Below are 24343 nucleotides of genomic sequence, written 5' to 3' on the forward strand. Positions count from 1 at the left end.
ATGCTATAAACAATACATATTTTGGTTTTTTAAGCTCACAAGAAAGTCACTGTTGATTCAAATTTACCCACATATTTACCACTTTATTTTTTGTCCCTTCTTTTAACTCTGATCTTTTTATTCATGATCTCTTACCTTCTTCTCAAAGTACATATTTTAGAACCTCCTTTCATGAAAATATGCTGCTCCTCTTTCCCTGGTCTGAAAATTGCTTTATTTATCCTCATTTTTGAAAGACAGATTTGGCTGAGCAAACAATTACAGGCTAATTTTCTCTCTGTATTCTGAAGACATTGTCCCACTATTTTCTGCCCTGCCATCACTATAGTTAGTTGAACCGCTCCTTTGAAAGCTACATGTCTTTTCTCTGTGACTGCTTAAGGGTTTTCTCTTTGTCATGGTGCTCTGCTATTTTACTATGCCATATCTAGGCATACGGATCTCTTTTAAACATTTAGTGTTGTTTAATGTGTTGGTATCTTTAATCACTTCTGGAAAATTCACTCTTCTCCTTGTCTTTTAGCCCCCTTCTATATTTTTCATCTTTTGTGTCTACTACATTCTAAATACTTTATTCAATTTTATCTCCTAGCTTATTAATTCTTTATTTGATTCTATCTAATCTGTCATTGATTGCCTATCAAGCTTTTAATTTAAATTTCTATATTTTAGTTAATAAGTTGTATCTGCTTTTCAAATTTTCTTTGTTATTTCAATACTCTTGCTCCTTAGACATATTTTCAATCTTCTCTTCCATTTTTGTAAACATAGTAAACTTACTTATTTTATGTATTATGTCTGATAAATTCAGTACCTGAAGTCTTTGCAGGTTGATTCTGCTGACTCTTGTTCATAATGATTTATTTTTTGTGTGTGTTTTGAGATTTTTGAATGGGAGCTAATGTATTTTAGGAATTCTGTAAGGATTCTTTATGGTCAAATAAAGAATTCCTTCACAAAGAATCTGCATTTGCTTCTGCTAGCTGACAAGAGCAACTACCAACCTGGTACCATTTTAATTAGATTCTAAGCTGAATGTTTTTCTGACCATTCAGCTAGTGTGAATTTCAGCTGTAAATCCACAAGCTGTTCTGTGGTTACAGATTTTCTGAGGAGATTTATTTTTTGCTCCTCCACATAGCTCTAAGGTTCAAGACAGAAAATTTTCCTTGGAGGAGTCTCAGGTTTTTTTCTAGCTTGCCATTACCAAGAGAATATAGCTTAGAGGTACCAGTTCCATGGTGGGAGGAGCCTTTGCTAATTATACAGTTCAACTTGGGTGGGCCTAGAGTTTTCCTTCTGTGGCTCTGGAGGTTGTAAAAACCTAAGAGCAAGTTCAGGGTGAAAGTCCAGAGCCTCCAGAGCTCTCTCTGGGTTTCCAAATTTCACTTGGTATTTAGCATCTGAGCATTTCTTCCTGTCTTGTCAGATTGGCAGTACAATTGAAAAAAATCTCTTCCACTGATCCTGCAGGCAGTATGATTTACAATGGTTCAGAATGAGAGCTTTGAAACTAGTGCCTGGGTTCAAATTTCTGCACAGCACTGATTAGCCAGGCAGCCTTGGGAAGTTATTTAAACTCTGCTTTAATATTCCTACTTCTAAAATGGGAATAAGAATAGTACTTGCCTCATACATGGGTTTTTGTAAGGATCAAATGAGTTAGTGCAGTAAAGCACTTAGAACATGGCTGGCCATAGTCAGCATTCAAAAGAAAACAAGGCATTATTATTACTATTACTATTAGATTGTGGTACCATCATGAGACCTTACAATGCAGATGCTGCTTTCTACTCCTTAACATTCTCTCTTGTATGATCATGTTATAAAATCAAGCTCTGCAAAATGTAATTTTATATAAACATTTCTGCCAGTGTACTCATTTTTATGAAACTTCTGTTTAAGAAAGTACACAAAACACATAAATATATGCATAACAATGAATGGCAGACACACTCCGCTGAACACTCCTATTTAACTGCTCTTACCATTTAGGACCAAGAGGGAGTACAATGAAAGTAAAAAGCATTAATCAAAATAACCCAAAGAATAATTTTAATGATGCCTAATGGAGGCATTCAGTTGTTGCCATCAAGTGTAAAGGTGAGCATGTTAATAGCAAAAAGAAATGGCTTTGTTAAACGTGATTATCCCTTGCTCTTACTAAGCCTTATGAGATAGAGCTACACAAATAAGAGCCAGGAGAGTTTTCAGGCCCAGAGTGGCTGTATTTACAATGGTGAAAACCCAGTATATTACAAATAATGTAAAAAGACATACACCATGCATACAATCTGAAAGAGCTGGCTTTAGTAAGACAAGTGGGTATTTCTTGATTTTAATATGTGAACAGTTTTAAAGTATCAAAATCAATCTTATTATCATGAACACATTTTGCCCGGCCATGAAAATCTTTATTTTTATATTTAGGTTTGATGAATGAACAGCCATACAGAAATGTGATTGGACACAAAGGATCTGGCCTAACGGTGAAGGACGGAGTGGGGAAACCCAGCAAAACCACACAATTTTTTACTGAGTACTTCAGTTACAAGGTAGAGCGTGAACCCTGCAAGAGAAATGAGCTCCTATTGATTTGTTTATAAATTATCACAACAAAACAAAATGCCCCTGGCTAAACTGGGATCTGGGATTTGGGGTTGTGCCAACCGTCAGGTGATCACTGCTCAATTCCAAATACACCCCTTAATAGCTGCTCCGTGATAATGGACTGGACTCGAAGCATTTCTTCCTTACTCAAAGCCTAACATTGAGTGAGCTCAATATTAGTTAGTTAGAGTGAGCTCAGTGTTAGGCCTTGTCAGTAGAGGGCGCTGCAGGGACACTGTAATGGCTCCAGAGTACTGTGTTTTGACGTTTTCTTGCTGCTGCTTCACTGTCCTTCAGCGGTGCATGTATATAGGGACATCTCTGCTCCAGTCTTGTGTGCAGAGCATGCAGTCCCTTAGTGACTACGCAGCCCTGTCCTGAGGCTGAGTAACCACCTTTCCACAGGCCTCCCACACAGACCCTGCATGCTGCATGCAGGCCTTGTGCCCACCGTGATACTCCAAGTGCCCACCGTGATACTCCAACTCCCCACCAGCCTCAGGTTGCCTGTGCCCCAAAGCCAGCAAACTTCTGTGACATCACAGGGAGCGACATCCACATCCTCTCCAAAGCAGTCTGAACCCAGCCTTGGGGAGTAGCTTCCGAGTGTGTCCTTCCTTGCGTATTTTTCTTCAGCCTTAGGGCACTTATTGAGTTCTCTTTACATCTTTATAGTTACTCTCCTATCTTAGTTTAGTAATTCCTTACACTAAACTTCCTGTTTAAATTCCTTCGTGGTTTTTGTCTCCTCGTTTGACCCAGACTGACACAGTGTTTAATTCTCATTTCTGAATTCATATAGTCATCTACTCTTTCCTCATCATACACCACTTACTCTATCCATTAAAAATATGCCATCTTTTCATGTATATGTCAGCTGAAATGTTGGCCAACTACATGTTTTGAAAAACTTTGAATGATGCAAGAAAACATCTTCTAAGCTTATTTTATTCTTTGCTTATATCATATGAAAAAATTCCAAGCTCAGCACCTTGCCTACCCAAGGATTTAAAGTCAAATTAATTATTTCTTCCTCTTTTCACACTCTGTTCTTTCTCTCTTCCACAGAAAAGGGCTGGACTTTTGTTTATAATTTAAAAATAACAAATAATTTCACAATGCCTTATTCTAAAACATTTTAACAAGAATTTGCAGATCCTAATTACTTCCAGAATAACATTTGAAACTAAGGTATTAAAAAGTGCATTTAAAAATATAGATCATTTATTCATCTTTCCTTTAGTACGCAGTATTGGACAGACTGTAGACTAGGAACTGTGATATAAAAAGATGAATGAGGCATCCTCACTTCTGCAAACTGCAATAGAACCAGAATATAGGTGAAAAAAGAGAAGGAAAGGCAGGGAGACTTCATAGCAAGATATAACAAAAAATTTCCTCCAAAAAAATCACTCTTGTAATAATGACCAACATTATTAAACACTTCTTAAGTGTATAACCCATATAATTCAGTGGAAAAAAGAATCAAATACCTTTAAGAATAGTTTCATATCACATCTATTTGAACGTGGGCTCTTAATTGTAAAAGCTAAATTAAATCAAAATCTAAAACAAAACTATACTAAAATAGAACAGAAAGAAAAGAATGATATGTATTATTTGTAGTATATTCCCGTGTTCCTTGGTAATAGAAACAAGCAAATATCTGGGATTACAAAAATTTTTAGGACATCTAATTCACCAGCATGCAAATAACTTGACATTTTACAACCATATTTATAGTACCATTTGAGGTTGCCTGAATAAATAGTTTCCAATCTATATGCATCTCTTTGACATGTGAGAGAGGGCTCAAGAAATGCCACAGTGTGAAAGTTACCAAAATGGAATTTTAAATGTAATGAGTTGCATATCATATTGAAGCAGAGTTTCAACATGACTGCAATAAATGCTCCATTTTTTCTCTTCCCAAAATATTCTAAAAGGTCACACCAGTCTAACAGTGATAGGTAACTGCCAAGAGTTAAAAAAAATTGGACATCCTGTAAATTATAATTTTAAAAATATATATATATATATGTCTGAGGTAGGCAAAATCAAGGAAACCAAAGATATGGAATTAACACCCCTCAATGACCAGAACATCTGCTATATATTTACTTATTTTTGTCTTTTAATTTTAATTTCCCCCCAAAATAGAAACATATTTCAAACCTCATCATTTTCTACTTTAACCAGCCAGCAGGAAACCAACATAAAGTTTAAAAGAAGGAAACTATGTAAAAATCTTATATAAGCAAATGCTTTTTCAATTTTTATTCCAACATGAGAGCAGAAAGCAAGATTTCTAGAAACTGATTATTAAATAGAAAAGAACAAAAAGAAATGTGGTCCTATTTATCACCCATTCAACAAAGAACTAGTTTTTAAATTGAAAAACTAAGCAATGCATTCTGAAATGTAGCTACAAAAAAATTCTATAAATGTTTAAACTAATATCAATATAATGACAGTTGAGGAGGCAAACTTTCAACAACACTCAAGTAGTCAAACAGAACTTCCTCATACTTCATGTTTGCCAAACAAAATATCAGGAATGTGGGATAAAGCATAAAGAGATTTTATTATCATCTAACTCAGTCTTCTTTCACAGATTAGGAACTTGAGAACCAAAGAAGTTTTTTTGTTTTTTGTTTTCCTCTAAAAACTGCTCTGCTAATGACCTTACCGGCAGGTGGAATAAACAGGGTACAATTTCAGAGGCACTAGATCACTTAGCCTTTAACATTTCTTGACCAGCTTAACAGGATATCTTAAATTCTACCATTAGAGATTCATTCTATAGGGTTATTCATTATATAACTTTAGATCTAAGAATCTAAGCTTTAGATCTGAGAATCTAAGTGTGAAGGGCATTTGTAGATCCTGAGTCCAAACTCACTCAAGCAGCATATCCAAATCACATTTAGGTTAAGTTCTTTTCGGGAAATGACTGGATCTTCTTTACCTCCACAGTCCCAGATCCTGGCAGACAATAACCTACATATTAATTGTGGTGTTGGTGAAAATGACCAAAGAATCAGTCAGCTGACTTTCTCCCTAAGCGCTGATAAGGAATCTTTCGGGAATAAGATTTGGGGGTGGTAGGTTTTAAATAGGAGAGGACAGAAGGGAGCCAGACTTGGGTCCAGGAGACATAGTTTGGGGTTCTTGACAAATGTAAGCAGAGTGAAAACCTGGGTAGAGTAGAGGAGTGGGTGAGAGAAGCGGGGAGGCGCCTCAAGAGAACAATCAGACAGCGAGGTGAGGGAATGGAAGAAACACAGTGAAAATCTGGGTAGAGTAGAGGAGTGGGTGAGAGAAGCGGGGAGGCGCCTCAAGAGAACAATCAGACAGCGAGGTGAGGGAATGGAAGAAACACACTTTGTTTATTGCACAATGTTTCACAGACCTTCTCCTGCCAACAAGCAGACCATAAATGTCACTATCCTATCCCAACATGTGTTGTTAAGTCAGCACAGGATGGCCTACAAATTTTGCAACTATTTCGAAAAATTACCAAAAATGTTTTACATCCTGCCTAGCATCTTGTTATCTAGGTAGTAAAATACCAAGGGTTAATGTGATAGCTAAAGAAAAAGAAAATCACCCAACCACCTCATGCCTTTTCTTTTTCTTTCCTAGGAAATTGCCAGTTATATGAGTCCTATATTTGTCCTCCTTTTTAAATGGGAAAAGGCAGAGAAAATAAAACTGCAACACGTTTTATTTGTGTGTTAGCGATTACAGCCCGGGGCTATTTTTCCTTTCCCAAACAGTGCGCATTTTAGACCTGACACCAAGCAGGGGGTGGGATGTTGAACTCCATGAAGAAAATTTTTACTTGTGACCAAAATACTGGACCAGATGGATCGCAAAACTTGCCAAGAGCACAGTTAAATGTTCACGAGAGAACTACTAATGTAAGCAAGGAACTCACTAGTGCTATCTGTTTTTTGTTTTCATTCCACCTAGAACCAAGAATTTAGGAATGCTAAGGAAATCACCCCCAGGCAGATTTAGTCTTTGCTAAGCTCATTACAGAAGTGTTAACACACACCTTAGATGCACTGAATTCTAACAATTACAGAAACAAATCTCTAAGGTTACGGAACTTCACCAGAGGTATTTCTAAGAACTGCTGGATGCTTTGTTAAAAGAACACTGGAAAGGCTCCGGTACAGGCCAGGTCAGGGCTGGAAGTGGCAAAGAAAGCATCAACAACAAGGCTGGGCACGGTGGCTCACATCTGTAATCCCAGCACTTTGGGAGGCTGAGGCAGGCGGATCACAAGGTCAGGTGTTCGAGACCAGCCTGTGCCAGCATGGTAAAACCCCATCTCTACTAAAAATACAAAAAATTAGCCAGATATGGTGGCGCATGCCTGTTATCCCAGCTACTTGGGAGGCTGAGGCAGGAGAATTGCTTGAATCCAGGAGGCAGAGGTTGCAGTGAGCCAAGATCGCACCACTGCACTCCAGCCTGGGCGACAGAGCAAGACTCCATCTCAAAAAAAAAAAAAAAAAAAAAAAAAAGAGAAAGCATTAACAACAAAAGTTGGGAACCATCAAACCAGATGATGATCCTCAACCAGAGTACTGCAAGGTCCCTGCTTGGAAAAGAAGTGTCTGTGCTTGCCTCAAGCTCACGGTTACCACTTAATGGCACCTTCCAGAGGGTGGCTGCTGCTGTTGATTTGATTGTTACCGCTGTTTTAAAACTCTAATTGGAAAATCAGTTTGTAATTCCATTTTATGACTCCTGAAAAGATGAATGGTCTTTTTAAGAAAAGCTATCCAAAAAACCCTACAAAATGCATCCAAAGACAGCTTCTGCTCATCCAGAGCCAAGAACTAGCAGGTACCTCCAGCATCTTGGCACAGAGCTGGTCCCCATTCCAGATTAAGCTTCCACAAGTTAACTCCTTTGTACCTGCCTACCCTTGAAAATGAGGATCTTTGACAAGCTGCTGCCATCCCTCCATGGCTGTGAGACCACCTGGACAAAAACTCTAGGAGAAAATGCTGGAGTCTGTGTCCACTCCAGATAACTAAGTGAAACTTTGTCATTTACTAGGTCCACAGCACATGGAGATAGGAAAGGCTGGGTCTGAAAAACCTGAATTAAGGTAAATATTATCCTCAGTGAACATGTTTCCTTGCTCCATCAGTGTTGTGAGGGGGTAAGATCCCAGAGATGACTCAGACATCAACAGGGATGAGTTCTGTTGTTCTGGTTGTTAAACCAGTGGAATCTTTATCTCTCCATTGACAAATGCTGTTGTGCCCATATCCCCAAAGGAATCCCTTGCTGCTCCTGCCCTCTCCTTGGGGCTACCTCAGGTCCCCCTACAATCCAGCAACTAAAGAGGTGACCACACAGCACAGCCAAAGCCCTGTGAGAATCAATGCCAAGGCTTCAGCCAGAGCCTCATCAGTGCTGCCCAGGCTACACCAGGCTTTAGGTAATCTGACTTCTGCTGGAAAGCTCTGGAGAACCAATGATGGAGCAAGTGTTGGGCAAACTTTCTCTTGTTTTCTGCCCAGTCTAATAAAATGAAAAAACGATGAAGAAGGTAGATTTGGGCCACTTAGAAAAACATATTTGAACCAAGTAGGGCAATTTCGTTTGAATTTGTTAAATCTCAGTGTCAAAATGGGTTGGAAGGGGACTTCGGCAGGTGCTCAAACCAATCTTCAAACTGTACAGATGGGATAAATGACTTTTGCTCACTTGCTAATCAGTGCCGAGGCAAGGAACAGAACCTAGACTTCAGCCTCAGTCTCTCAGCCTAGTGTCCTTTCCCGTCTCCTTCTGCTTCTAAGTAGTTTTTTTTGTTTGTTTGTTTTTGAGACAGAGTTTCGCTCTTGTTGCCCAAGCTGGAGTGCAATGGTGCGATCTCGGCTCACTGAAACCTCCACCTCCCGGGTTCAAGTGATTTTCCCGCCTTGGCCTCCGGAGTAGCTGGGATTACAGGTGCACACCAACACGCCCAGCTAATTTTTTGTATTTTTAGTAGAAACAGGGTTTCACCATGTTAGCCAGGCTGGTCTCGAACTCCTGACATCAGATGATCTGCCCACCTCGGCCTCCCAAAGTGCTGGGATTACAGGCATAAGCCACCGTGCTCAGCCTAGTTTTTTTTTTTTATAAAGACAATTTGTAGTACTTTCAAGTGTGCCAAAAACTGGGCTAGGAGGTAAACAATATAAGATGATTATTATCTCTAAAATACAAAAAGGATATGTAATGGGCATGCAATTGGTCAGTAAATACCTAGAAGCTTCTCATGCATGCATAATAAATTGCTTCCCTTAAGTTAAACAATCCTCTTGTCGTATCAATTATACCATTCACCTAATTAACAGAATCTTTCCTAAACTGTGCAAAGGCAAACTTCCCTGAAGACCTTGCAAATGATCCCAGTGCCCAATTGCTGGAATGGCACTAATAAGATTTGACTCTACTGACAAATTAAAATTTTAATCAGGGCCACATGAAAATCTCAAGAGCAGGAAAAGTAAAGCAAATTGAGAGGTTTACATTATAGGTTTTGAGATACTTTTCCATACAAGCAACATAGAACAGAGAAATTAACAGGCCAAGGAAATGTTATTTTTTTTAAAAGGAGGAGGACAAAGGAAAAAAAAAGACACGAGTCACTGGTAAACAATGTTGACACTGTTGGCCACTTTGCTTTAAAATCATATAAAATCTTTGGGGTATTAACAATTGCCCATACTTTCCCCTGGAATTGCAGAAAAGCTGGCTCTGCAGCAAAGGGAGATGGTTTAGGCCACTGACTGAAAGACTCATCCCTGTGTATGGTTTCAAAATGCTGCCTGGTATCACAGCAACCATACATGACTGAATGTTGTACAAAATGTGATCAAGGCCCTGGGAAAATCTCATGTAATTTACTCCATTTCTAAGATGTTCCCTGGGTTCTGGAAATCAGGTCCTCAGTTCAAGGATCTTCAGCACAGGAGGAACTTACACATCATCCAATCTGCCTACTGACAAGGCAGAGAGGGGATGGAAGAGCCCAGTAACTTAACCAGCACCACAGCTGGTGGCAGAGCAGAGAGCAGAGCCAGCTATCTGGACTCCCAGCTCAGCACTGCTTCCTCTTGATCTCACGGCCTCATCTCTCCAATTTAGTGAGAACTGACCTTCCTCACCAATCAGCTGTTTTCACAATGAGACTCATGTATCATAGCTGTATTATATTTTAACCTGGAGATCAAGTATGGTACATCAATTGGATGTCTGTACCCTGGGGATTTTGCCTTGTTCTAAGGTGACATGACAAATGGCAGATTCTGCACCTTTCACTTCACTAAAGATAGTCTTAAGGACAACTGCCTCAACTTCCTTCAGCCTTTAGCTCCCTGCCTGCTCCCTAGCATTAAGAAACAAAGGAAAAGTCAGCTGATTTGTTCCATGAGCCTGAGCCATGCACCTGTAATGAGAGGTACCGAGGGAGAGGCCCAGGTTTCCTGGGTCTGTACCAGGTTCAAAGGGCAGAAGAGCTGCTCTCCATGCCCAACTTGGAACATACATAATGACCTAAGGGGGGAGAAAACTAATCTCCAACCCTCTGGTTCACAGGCAATCATGTGCAGAGGCCTTCAGCTTTAGAGTTTGGGGCGCTTTTTTCTCCTGGAGGTGCCAGGTACGGCTCCATGCTAGGTCTGCAGCATTCACCACGCTGAGCGTTGAGCCGTGTTCTCAAAAAGTCATGCCCCCAAGTTTGAACAAACTCATACTTGTCCCCTAAGAAGTCCCTGTCATCCCGGTCTGTCGGCCATGAGCTCGTTACTCCCCTGACCTTGAGGCCCACAGACTGGGATGAAGCCAGGACCTGGCTCCTCACTCAGGTCCTCCCGCGCCTTCTCTGGATGCCTTTCTCTCCCTGCTCACGGCACACTGCACTTTGTAAAACGTCTTCAGATGTGGAGAGCTGAGTCCTGGCAGTCATCCCAGGAAAGGGGAGCTTTTTTGTTGCTCTGCCCTTGATTGGTCCTCACTCTCAAACAGCTGTGAACCTTTTTCTTCGTTTATTTTCAAGCAATTAAAACTACAGCTTGATAGCATTACTGTAATCTCTCCCATTGTGTTTAGAGAAATTTTTCTTTCTTCAAGACTTCATGTATCTATCCAAAAGAGAGAGAACAGTCTAGAGGCACTGCATACCTCACGAAAGTGATCTGATTGGTTCTCATCCCTGAAAAAACCAAATACTTGGAAATAAGAAGTTGAAAACATACATGTGGCCACATTTTCCTCTCCTTTGCTTCCACGTCCACATGGAAAAGAAGAAAAGCTTCTAGATATTTGCAAAGGTTTTGTGAAATATGAGCTTTGGCTAAGCACATGTTTTTAAAACTATTTGGACCCTCCAAACAGAACAGATGTTTCTGCAAAATTTTCCACCATCCAGTCACAGCAATCCCGGCACGATCCTGCCCCATGTCCGGCTCCGGGCAGGCTGTCAGTGGCAGCTGGTCTGAAGAAAGTTTTACAAATCATCTAGCTCTTCTTAGACTTTAGAACAAGCTCCCTCCAAGCCCTGCAATGTTTCAAGGTAGAGGAGGTAGCAGGAAGATGGGCATTTGAACAGCACAGAGGGCCAGAGGTAGAGTGTGAAGGCAACAGAAAGGTACATATTCTCTTCATGACATTCATCAACAAAGCCTAACATTTCACAAGTACTCGGGCTTATTTCTTACTAAGTCCTGAAGCATTAAGGTCATCCAAAATCCCCTATTAAAGCGTGAGCTCCTCGAGGGCACAGACTGTGGTTTTATTCATCTTTCTATCCCTAGCACTTGCATACTGCACACACAGAGCAGACACTCAATAAATTTGATTGACTGAAATGAAAACTGTGAATACCTTCGTGGGAACAGGGCCATGACCAGCAGGCATCTTACCTAGAACTGGTTACCAGGTGAAGGCAAGATAAACAGAGTATTCCTACATGGGGAAGGCAGCTGCCTAAAACGGAATCGGCTCTGGAGAGCCAGAATCCCTGTGTGTAGCGAAATACTACAGGTCAGCAAGCAATGCGGTGTGATACAAAGATCCAACTAGGTGCAGCCGGAAGCCAGTGCACAGGGAGGTTTGACACCAAAAGAGACTGTTCTAAGTCACAGGCAAGACCTGCATTCATAACGTTATGAAAAGAGCTAATCACAGCATACTTTTCCACTTTTATGCACCAGGACAAAGACCTAATACCCTCAGCAGATACACCTCTGTCAACTCCAACACCAGCAGGCGTCTACAGTTTAGTGGCTAAATGCAAATTCTGAAAACCCTGCCTCAACTGCCCTGAAAAATCTTTAATCCTCCTTTCAAACTTTTATAATTCAACTCTCGTTTCTTTCCTTCCTCATAGAACCATTTGGAAAGATTTTGGTTTTTCAATAAATATATTAATACACAAAAGTTAGTATGTCCCATAAAAGTATTTTTAACCAGCTCCTAATCTGCCAAGATTTCAGTGAAACCTTTCACTTACCATTTGCCACCCACATACAGACCCAAGGACGGACCTTCTATCCAGTGACGGCACTTACAGCTGATTAAAGGGTTTGGAGGTGATGACAAAAATATGCTTGGTTTACAAAGACAGGCAACATGGAAGGACACATCTGTGATCAGAAAAAGTGCAAATTTGCAGAGGAGGAAGCTGCTTTCGATTTGCATTATTACTGCTCGGGTTCAGGAGAGATCCTGCTGTTTCAAGTGATTCCATATTTAACAAGTTTCTCGGCATTTCTTATTCCAAAAATATGTAATGGAACTACTAACAATACAAAAGAGCTGATTTTAACTTCTGTTTTCTTGTCAGAAGACAGAAAATGTTAAAGAAGAAATTCATGATGTTGTAAGTTTAACATCGTAGTATGAAGTCTGGGAGACGTGTCTGGATCAAACACGTCTTCTGTTCTAAAATCCATCAAAATGAAGAACTTCTGAGAAGATGAATAAAGGAAACACTGTATATATTGCTTGCATAAATTGGATCTCATTAAAAATATGGTGGCTGGGCTTCACACACAGTTTGCACCTTAACCTTGCATCTGTTATAACTGCCCCAAGCATTATTCCAGCTCTTTCATTTCAGTGAGAAAGTGTGATGATTTTGTCAACCAGGGTGTAAAACTGACTTGAAACAAACTTCTATAATCAACTTCCCACAACCCACTGAACTGTGCGAAATGGCAGTATGTAATAAATAATTAATGCAATTAACAAAACGGCATGAGCCTACTATAGAATATAATCTGTTCAGGCTGAAGAATAAAGTTCACTTCAAATAATTGTTACCATATTTACTTATGGATATGGCTATATGCAACTCTATGCTTAAATAGCATATAACAATTCCCAAAGTCAGGTCTTTAATGTAAATTGGCATTGCTTCACTTTTGAGATAAGTATCTCCAGACATACAAATTCTTGGATAAAACTTAAAAAGACTAGAAGTAATTATAAAAATTAGAAAAGATAAACTAAAGAAAAAAACAGAAACCATCCATAATTCAGCTCCCTTCCACCACCCCCCCCACCAAAACATGTATAATTAACATTTTAGAAGGAAAGATATAAACACTTAACAGTTGTTTCAAAAGTTGGAATGGGGTTAGAGGATCAGGGAAGGATGAGTTTACCTTTCTTTGTATCATTTAAATTTTTCAAGTCATGTGCATGTATTTTTAATTTTTAGAAAATAGTTTATATAAACTTGCATACACCTTTCAGATTTTCCTCTGGATACATATTTTTTAAAAACCAAAATGGTGATGACATTATGTGAATAACCAAAAAAAATTATATATTTAAGAAAAGTACAAAGACAACCTCTCTCACCTTGTTCCCCTCCTCCCAAACCTCAGAAAAGGAAACTCCAGCCTTGCCTCAGTATGAAAATACATGACTTTTTAAAATAGCACTATCGGTAGGTGTTAGCAGTGGGCAATGTGTGACCCACAATCTTCCTTTCCCACAAAACACAACACTATTGTCTTCTAAATTTCCTTCATCCGAGTTGGAGATGACCCTCTCCAATCCCCTATGTTTTAAAATAAGCAACTAATATCTAGATAGGTTACAGGGTACTTGAGTTAGCAGAGCTCGTCGTGCCGGAGCGTGGCTGGAGACCTGGTCTCTGGGCTTGCCATGAAGCCCACACACCCATCCATGCTGTTGTTTGTAGGGCTCTTTTATACTGAGAGGGAAGGTCAGTCCTCAGATTTGCCCTGGAGTGTGATCACTTCAGGCTGCCTCCCCTCCCTTTCTCTCAGGCAAGGGTGCACCCAAGGACTGAAAATCAAAGCCAGCACCACATGACTCCCATCCTGACTCTCTGGACCCGAATCTTTGCATTTTGCTTTATTTTCACTTTAAATCAAAGTAGTTTGTTAGGCTGTCTCTTAATAATTTGGCCTAAAGTATTCTCCCGGGAGACAATTTCACAAGGTACACTTAGAACCACTGAGGCACAGTCTCTTTGGAAGAATAAGGAGCCCTCACGTCTCATCACAGGGAACGTGCTTATTTACGTCACATATGCATTATTGCCCCTGCCTGGGGCAGTGCTGGCTGGCAACCCCAGGAGGAAAAACCACTCTGTTGTGGCCATTTTCAAAGAAACTCACCTATATGCAGAAGTCCCTGGATGTGTGAATTTTCTTTGCAACAAAGGGAAAGAAGGTCCAGTGATAGTCTCATGATTACATGGTCAAAGGGGTTGATAAGAAGCAAAACATAAAATAAAATAATCGTAATTAGAAAGAAATTGCATAAGAAAAAAGAACCTAAATGCCAAGTAAATTCAATTATTTAAGAGTAGATGCTTGAAAAAAAAGTTTACTTAGTTAAAAAAAAAAAAATCAGAGGTGAGGCTTTTTCCCTTCAACGTATTCTATTGCTCTCTTATGCTTTATTATAAAATTAGCTAACAGTACTGTACAGGGTCATTGCAACATTTTCTAAGTGCCTCATGTCTACCTATGTGTTCCTACTTTTCCAGGCCTCTGGGCAAGGATGTTTACATTATTTGTCCTAAGTAATTAATTTGCCCCAAATAAGTTAAAAAGTCAGTGTCACAATGTCAGAAGAAGGGCCATGAAATGTTTGTTGAGGTCACTGGAAGAGGCTAACTTGTGGCTAAATTTAGTAATTATTTCTTTCATAGGAATAATTCCAAAGTTTGAGTCATGGAATAGAGAGGAAACCTGAAATGAGATTTTAATATTATGCACAACACCTTAAAAAGCCAACAGGAAAGCAGTATCCCATATGAAGCAGAAATCCAAGCTAAAGAAGATATGGGAAACAAACAAAACACTGTGGAGAGCTTTTAAAAATCAGAAACAGAAATACACATATGTATGTACTTATGTGTACATACACACATACATATAGAGTCCTAGTTTTTGTTGATGAAATAAGCTTATTTTTATGAAATCAAAAAAGATTTGTGGCTTAATAAATATGTTAGAAGAAATGAGCTATTTGAGTAAGCTGCTACTTAGCAGGAGTAAGTTTATAAAGGAGTTTATAAAAATACTTTTATAATTATTCTGATCTTTAAATTTTGCATAATATTTCTCATTAATGAAGACAACCCTGGCTTGTCTGATGTGTGAAATTATTTATTTTTAAATTGTATTTCAAATGAAATTAACTGACATTATTATACACTGCCTCATTTTAGGACAAAGACTTCCACTCACTGGAGAATCCACTGTGAATCCCATGAGCACAGAATGAGACTTCTTAATGACTAGTCTAAGCATTTATAAAAAATGTCAACCATTAACGACAATAACAACTACTCCTGAATTGTGTCCTCATTTTCTTGAAAGAAATGAAGAGGTAAAGGACACACGTCCCAGGAAATCAAATCCGCTTTTAAAGAACTGTCCTCAGAAACCAAGCAGGCAAAAGGGAAGAGGTTACGGGCATGTCGCTAGAGCCAAGCTGACCTGGGTTCAAAGCCTTACTACACTCACTGCAAATTTATGACCCAGCAAATCAACACATCTCTCCAAACCTGTGCATCCTCGGGTATAAAGTACGTGTAACAGCATCTACCCCACAGGGCTGTTGGCAGCATTTTCCAAAATGAAGAATGTAAAGTTCTCCCTCAGTGATAACCCCTCTCATCATTACTATGCCCCAGCATCCCTTAATACCAGAAGCTTCTCCCCACTCCTCCTGGACCACAGAAGCTCATTTATTTACTTACAACAGGGCATTTACCTGATAGTGAGCTAAACTATCCCTAGAATATAAAAAGTATTTATTAAGTAAATATGAGAAAATAATTTTAAAATACACACATACAGAGAGTAAAAAAACTTTACCTCCCTCCATCTCCACTTTTCCTGATTTTTACCATAAACAATTTAGTATGCTTTCTTCCAAACCTTCTCTGTCTACCTATAAATGTATATTGTAATTGGTTGGTTTTCCCCAAAAACCACATCATGCTCTATAAACTGTTCCATAAGTGACTTACTTTACTCAACAACATAAAACAGACAGTATTATTCTTTTTAATGGCTGCATAGTGTTTCCTATAGTGAATATACTTTACTTAAGCACTCCCCATATTAATGGATATTTAGGTGAATCCCATTTTTTGCTATTAAAAAAAAAGGCTGTACACTATTTTTAGGGTGGATTTCTAGAAATGGGCTTGCTAAGTCCTTGATTCATTTGAAACTTAATTTGACACTGGTTATCTTGACCACAGTGACATCAGATCATAAATATGGTCATAATGACATCATAATGGGAGAGACAAGAGATAGAGAACTTCTACAGGTATTCAGAGCATTTTTTTTTCTTTTGGACATAAAATGAATCCATTGTACAGGAATGCCTTCTCCCCATTCTCAGTGCAGAGACAAAGCTGACAAGCTTAAAAGTACATGTTTAGGATTCTAGACTTGGTTTAACTCAAATGGCCTTGATTGGATGGGGTCCCTCTGCAGTATTAAAACTGCTCTAATTGCATTCTTCAAGCCAGCTGAAGGCTGACAGCTTCCGCTCCCGGCTCATTATCAGAGCACTTCAAGGGGCTCCATTATGAGCAGAGCACCTGGTCCAAATTTATTTCAACGGCCCAGAGCAAAATGGGAAGGTGCTTAATGTTCAACCACAATGGTGACATTTTTATGAGATATCCAAGGTTCAGAAACAAATAAATGAAAGGTTTGAAGGGAGCATGAACAGAAACTGTGACAATAAAAATTCAACATTGATATATCAATTTAAAAACATATACCACCCATACACTTGGGGTAAGGCCAAAGGTTCAATGCAGGCTAACCAGAAAGAAAAAGAAGAAAAAAGGTCAATACTCAACTCCTCCCATGACTGGCTTTGCTAAAAAAGACTGATGAAATTCTAAAAATGTTTAAGGAAATCAGAATGAGATGCGAATTCTGAATTCCGGTTAGGATAACAATTATGTTATCTATCTGCACCAACATGAGAACGAAAGAAACTCCAAGTGGAATTCAGAGTGAATGCTAAATGTATTATGTTCATAGTTTTTCTCCGGTTTGCTTACACAATTGCTGTCTTTCTCTCTCTCAAAAAAAAAAAAAAAAAAAAATCCCGTGTGGAAATGAGTAAGTTAATAATTCCTTACAGATGTTTCCATAAGAAAACATTGTGCAAATATATATTTAGAATTTTTTAATAAATGTATAATAGGGAAATTTTTCCAGGTAGATCATAGCAGGTCCAAAGTAAACATGACATCCTATTGCATAAATCCATATCTAGAGACTGCTTGTCAAGTGGGATTTTGCTCTCTGCGGCTGAGTACTTGCAGAGATCTTAGTGTGTAGACGACAACCAATTTTAAAGCCCGAAACCCAGCTGCAGAGCATTAGAAAGCTCTACCCTCCACTAAGAATCTGCTTAAAGAACGTTAAAATAAATATTTGTATTCTTTCACTAAACACAACAACGACACTTACATTGGAATCTAAGAAAATGATGAATGAAAAATTATAACACTGGCACTTTACAATGGGAATGCTGACTAAATCGGAACTATACAAACTGGGAGGATTTACTCAATGTTTAGTCTCTTAAGAAAAAAAGAGGAGGACAATTAATCAACTACATAGAAATTTTTTTCAGCTATTAGTTGCTTTTGGTCTTGTGATTTTATCTTTCTCAAGCATTTTCCCTATTAAGCCGACCATACAGATGTGCAATACATTAATCCGCCAGACTATAAAGGCTTTAATTATTTTACTGATTTAGAAAGGCAATTAGGCAGCACCTATTTTTCACATATTGATTATACTGACTCTGGTTTTAGATCTGAATTCATGAATCATCAGGTAACTGGTATAACCACAAAAAAAGGCTGCTGGAGCCTTTTTTTTTTTCTACAACAAATAAATAAAAGCACTTAAAATTAATTACCTGATAGAACCAGCTTAACTACAAAAAAAAAGTGGCAAAATCCCAGTAGAATAAATTTGGTATATAAGTCCTCCAGCAAAGTGACCACTTGTCTGACTGCTTGCAGGCCACCCAGTGTTAGGTCTTAGAATTTGGGAGCTTAGAAAAATCTTCATCTGGGTGTACAAAAACAGGGTGCTTTGTTTTGGTTCTGATTTAGCCTTGCTTCTGCCTTTACTGTATTCTGCTCTCTCCTTTGAAACTACTTAAAGAGCTGGAGCTCTGGGAGTCCATGGGGAATTTCCACGTTCACCATGGAAACTGAGGAAGTGGTAATTTGGATTATGTACATCCGGGTCCTGATTTCTCCTTCACTTTGACCTCTTTCTCCTCCCCATCTACTATTTAAGACCCACTATGTAATCTAGCTCAAAATAACTGAGACTGCAATGATGGCTGTGCATGGTGGCACTTATGAGACAAATAATTCCTGGCCTTTCCCATCTTTATGGAACAGAAGAAAACATAAGTCTTGAAAGTTTTCACAAGATGCTGTGTTAGATGAAAAAAATTGAGAATTTTTCCCATAGAACAGATGTTTCCTAGGTTTGTACAGCCTCTCAACTGTACATTAGGAAGTCACTCGTATGATGATAATGTACCACTTACGGGCAGGATGGTATAGTGGCAAGAGACTTGGATTCAAGCACTGGATGGCATTTATCAGCTGTGCAACTCTATGCAAATTATCTTTAAGCCTTTCTAGCATTAGTTTCTCCATCTATAAAATGGGAGCGATTATGCATGCTTCACCCATCACAGAGAACTGCTGAGACCATCATATGTGCATGTGAAAATGCTCTTTAAGCTGGAAACTAGTGTCATAAACGTCATTTCTTTTTGCAGAAGCCATCTCCTTCATGCAATCACCTACACTGCCCTCTTGCGGTAGGCAGGCTGCATTGCTACTCAAAGGCAAATAAAATTATTTTGTGATTGTATTACTACCAGATTAATTTCATGTAACCAACTCTTAATTGCCAGGCGAATAGAGACAGGGCCACTTGACATGAAATATACAATTCAAAGGATCTACTTGGGTTTTTTTTGTAATGCCATTTATGAACAGTGAATCCAGACACTATACTCTGGTCCCTTTTCTTGCACTACTAGTCCATGATAAAAATTTTTGAAAAGTGGAAAACACTGGACAAGAAGAGAAGCAGGAGATCAGTTGAGTATTGGTGAAAAGTCCTACCTTCCCTGTTACTTTGGACATGGATATTAAAGCCAGTGAAAATGTTCATAAAAATTGTAGGAACAAAAAGCCATCCATAGTTTTGCCTGTACTCTAGAACTAGAATAACTGACTTTTAGAACTGGTAGGGACCTGAGATGCCACATTGTTCCTCCTCCTTTCTTTACAGATGGAAAATCTAAAATGCCCATAATTTTTTTTTTTTTTTTTTTTGAGACAGAGTTTGCTCTGTTGCCCAGGCTGGAGTGCAAGTGGCGTGATCTCTGCTCACTGCAACCTCCACTTCTCAGGTTCAAGCAATTCTCCCGCCTCAGCCTCCCAAGTAGCTGGGATTACAGGTGCCCACCACCATGCCTGGCTAATTTTTAAAATATTTTTAGTAGAGACAGGGTTTCACCAAGTTGGGCAGGCTGCTCTTGAACTCCTGACCTCAGGTGATCCGCCTGCTTGGGCCTCCCAAAGTGTCAGGATTACAGGCGTGAGCCAACCACACCCGGCCATGCGCATAATTTAAAAGATGTACCTCACTTGGACTCTGATCACCAAATTCCATCACAGCAACCACCTTCACTTGGAGCTGCCTCCCGCTTCTGTTTTTATCACTTCTTAACTCAAAATACATCTTCAATCCCATTTTTCTCTGACAGACACTGATACAGAATAAGAAATACTGGAAAACTAAGCCACGAGGAGCAAAATAAAATATAAATATCACTTAAGAGAATTCATTATGAGAAATCATAAAACTGACAAGTCTCCTGAACAAAAATGACCTGAGAGTTTACCCATAGGTTAGCAAATATTAAAATAATGATAAGGATGACAACCACAAGCAAATCAATACATGCTTGCTGATGAACTGAGTAGGAACTTAAGAACTTGGCGCCTCTCTAAAATTTTTAATTAAGAAACATTTAATTATACTCACTATGTAGTAGGCCATGTTTCAAATGCTTTCTTCTAATCTCATCACAACATCCAATATGCTGTTAATAACCTTTATTGACTGCAGCATCGGTTTACGAACCCTGCTGATTGTTCAGCTAGCACCATGGATCAGGGAGTAATCTAGAGGCATAACTCAGAGATACTGCTGGTCTGGTTCCAGACCATTGCAATAGCAAATATCACAATAAAGCAAGTCACACTAATTTTTTGATTTCCCAGTGCACATAAAGTTATATTTACACTATACTGTAGTCTATAAAGTGTGCAATAACATGTCTTTAAAAAGTATATATCTTAATTTTAAAACATTTTACTGCTAAAAAATACTTTGTAAAAATGCTTATAGTCATCCGAGCTAGATCTTCTGGATAAATTGTTGCAGCTTCTCCATCAGCACTTGCTGCCTCACTTTGCACTTTCACCTTACGGAGATGGCTTAGTTTCCTAAACTTCATGAACCCAACTTCTGCTAGCTTTCAACTTTTCTTCTGCAGCTTCCTCACCTCACCCAGCCTTCATAGAATTGAAGAGACTTGGGGCCTTGCTCTGGATCAGGCTTTGGCTTACGGGAATGTTACGGCTGTGTTGGTCTTCCATCCAGAACACTCAGACTTTCTCCCTATCAGCAATAAAGCTGTTCTGCTTTCTTATCATTCATGTGTTCACTGGAGTAACACTTTTAATTTCCCTCAAGAACTTTTTCCTTGCATTCACAACTTGGCTAACTGTTTGGTGCAAGAAGCCGAGTTTTCAGCCTGTGTTGGCTTTCAACATGCCTTCCTCACTAAGCTTAATCCTTGCTAGCTTTTGATTGAAAGTGAGAGACGTGTTACTCTTCCTTTCACTTGAACACTTACAGGTCATCATAAGGTTATTAATTGGCCTAATTTCAACACTGCCGTGTCTCCAGGAAGAGGCAGGCTCAGGGAGAGGAAGAGAGACAGAGGACTGTTGATAGAGCAGTCAACACATAAAACATTTATTGATTAAGTTCACCGTCTTATATGGGTGCAGTTCATGGCACCACCAATTACAATAGTAAAGTCAAAGATGACCGATCACAGATCACAATGACAGATACAATAACAATGAAATTTAAAATATTGCAAGAATTACCAAAATGTGACACAGAGACATAAAGCAAGCACATGCCATTGGGAAAATGGCCATAAACCTACAATTTGTAAAAAAAAAAAAAATGCACTGTCTGCCAAGTGCGGTAAAGCAAGGTGTGCCTGTAGGGGGGAAGGGAGGGCATCAAAGTTCCTCAAAAGATACAGAGTAGTAAGCTGGTAAATTAGAGGAAAAGTCAAGAAAACCTCGTGGGGACCAGCACAGGAAAGGCAGCTGGCAGAGATAAAGCAGGCCTTGCATTCTTTGACCTCAGGGCAGCGGGGATGTGATGTGACGCAGTCAGGTTAAGGTTTTGAGACAGGGTAAGCCCAGTGTTGTTACTCTTCAGTAAGCCTGGAATGGAGCCGCCCCCTCCCCAAGGAAATCACATAACGACGAGGAAGTCACATGCAGATAAACAGTAAATGAAGACAGGATGACCAGCTCGGAGGAACCAACAACAACATGGGGGAAGGAGTGCGGGAGTGCCTGGGGGGCTGTGCCTGCAGAGGGGAGCAAGAGGGAGAGCATCCAGCACTTCGGGGCACCAGATGCTTTTTCTAAGGTTTGGTCATAACCAGCACCAAAAAACAGCAAGCTGCGCCATTCCCCCAGCTATTCTACTTCTTCACGCTGCTAAGCTGGGGTTTTGGGGACTTGAAAAGTTACCTGGGGCTACAGAACACAGTGTCCACGCACTTGGACAAGCTGGTGAGCCTGGGGCATTGTAGCGGCCTCTGCTCCACCCTTTCCCCTTGTCCAGAAGCCTCGACACCACCAGAGAGCGAAGTGGGACAAGACCCCAGGGAAGAATTTAATAAAACATCAAGGCCAGGGAGTTTGTGATACTCAAAACTTTGTGGAGGATGGGTCAATCTGCATTTATATGTGTTTCCATCTTTCCAGAGAGAGAAAAAAATTAACATGGACTGAATTTTCTCTATTTCTATTAATTCACATATTATGCCATTTTCATTACCACAAAATGCTGCACTCTTATGCTTTCTTAAAAAGATCACTATAGTAAAACTATTAATCTATATACCTGGATGATACTAGAGTTTAATAACCATTTACAGAATAAATCAATGACTGACAGTAATATTAAGGGGCTAAATAAGTTGATCTCTAAAATTACTTTCAACCTAAAAATGCTACATTCTGCGATAACAATAAGTTTAGTATTTAAAAGTCCTTAGGCTATTTTAGAGTAGAGTATGTTTGATGATTATGAGAAAGTAGCTGGAGACTTGAAACTTTAGCCTGCTAAAGCATCCTTTAGACAGGTCCCTCTGACAAAATGAAGTAAGACCTGGTAGAATTTCTCAGACAAATCATGCCAAAGCATCACCTCCTTCAAGACAATGCATGGGGGCTTGGGGAGGCGAGGATGTCACTCACCGTTGCAGCCCTTGTCTATTTGGCTTTCTCTGCAACATTTCACTGGGCTGACAAGTGTTCCTCATTGAACTCTCCTTCCTGGGCTTCCCGTTGCTCTCCCGCCTCTGCCCGTTCACTCTACTCCTGTGCAGGCTCCCTTTTCTCTGTCCACCCTTGGTGAGTCTTTGACCTTGGGGATCTTCTTAGGTTCTCTTCTCATGCCACACGGTCTTTCCTCTCCTGTGATTTTAGTTAATATCTGTATGCTGATGGCTCTCAAATCTCTTCCTCCAGCTCCAGCTGCCTATTGGACATGTATAACCAGTAGCTCCCCAGGCTGCAGTATGTTTGAAGCTCCCTTGCCCTGGTCTCCCTCCTCGCAGCCTCTTCTGGGTGAAAGGCACATGTCCCACCAGCCACCCATGAGCCATCCTTGGCCCCTCTCTGGAACCTTACCCCTCACATCCCATAAATCCCCAAGGACTGTGCATCCACCTGCTGAATATCACCAAAGTCCACTTCCAACTCCACTCCCAGTGACTGCAAAGGGGGCCTTTGCCTCGGTGCCACCATTACTATTCCCTGCTCCACAAGGTAGCCAGGGCCAGCTTCTCAAATGCTGACCTGGACACCTCAGTCCCAGCTCAGAACCCACCAGTGCCTTCCTTCAGTCTGTGAGAAAGTCAAAACTCCTCCAACTGGGATTGCAAAGCCCTTCCAGAGCTGACCACCACTGAGTGCTCTGGCCTGTCCCTCATGGAAACACATTTTCTCACCTCCTTTGCTTCTGCTGTACTCGTGGATTAAAATGTTTTCCCTCAACCAAATCCCCTCTACCTGGCTGGGGCCATTGCCTTCCAGCTTTTTGGCTTCTGGTAAGTTTTGCCTGAACCCCCTCAATCCTAGATCAAGCGCCCCTTCCACATGCTCTCTTGGGGTTCACATCTCTCAGTTTAGCCCTTGTGCCTCAAGTGTAAGTTCCTGTAACGTCTCAGTATCCCTGCCCCACTCGTGCATATACCCTAAGGCTGTCTCACTCATATCACAACCCCAGAATCTGCACAAGGCCTACCACATGACAGCCACTCAACGGATATTTACTGAATAAACTCATGATTATGAATACTTTAGTACCTGACCTATGAGTTATTGATACATAATGGGAGTACCATGGGTTGCAGAATAACACGGACCTTGTTTCCCATCCCAGCTCCACAGCTCACATGCTATGTGATCTCAGAAAATGTATGGAAACTTTTTAAGGCTGTTTGCAAAGCTGTAAGAGCACAACCAACCACTTACTTCATAGGGTTGCCGTGAAGACTAAAATACACACAGCATATGAAGTGCCAAGAGTGCTGTATTATTTTATATTTTTCAAAATGCAGTGCTACAAACTTCTTTATCACTACATCAATTAATGCTACTGCTGCCTTAACCCACAGGCCATCAGATACATTTTTAAAGTTCTTTATGTGAGCATTATTCAAGGAAAAGCCTTGTCCGCTGACCCAGCCAGTAAAAACATTGGGCCCTGACATTGGGTAAGAAATGTTGCTTACAACATTGTAACATTGTTGCAACATT

General features: G+C 39.9%; 1 protein-coding gene and 1 long non-coding RNA gene across 2 annotated transcripts in view; one reads left to right on the top strand and one right to left on the bottom strand.

Annotated features, from left to right (window-relative positions):
* Window positions 1-4430, top strand: part of LOC129144537 (uncharacterized) — a 103994-nt gene extending 99564 nt beyond the window's left edge. Inside the window, exon 3 of the long non-coding RNA XR_008548961.2 lies at window positions 2431-4430. This is a non-coding gene — a long non-coding RNA (uncharacterized LOC129144537). The remainder of the gene's footprint in view (window positions 1-2430) is intronic.
* The window catches only part of JAZF1 (JAZF zinc finger 1), a 350631-nt gene that overhangs the window by 229631 nt on the left and 96657 nt on the right, over window positions 1-24343 (bottom strand). The gene's annotated exons all lie outside the window — the stretch shown is intronic.

Source organism: Pan troglodytes, chromosome 6 (assembly GCF_028858775.2).
Source record: "Pan troglodytes isolate AG18354 chromosome 6, NHGRI_mPanTro3-v2.0_pri, whole genome shotgun sequence".
NCBI classification, from domain to species: Eukaryota; Metazoa; Chordata; class Mammalia; order Primates; family Hominidae; genus Pan; species Pan troglodytes.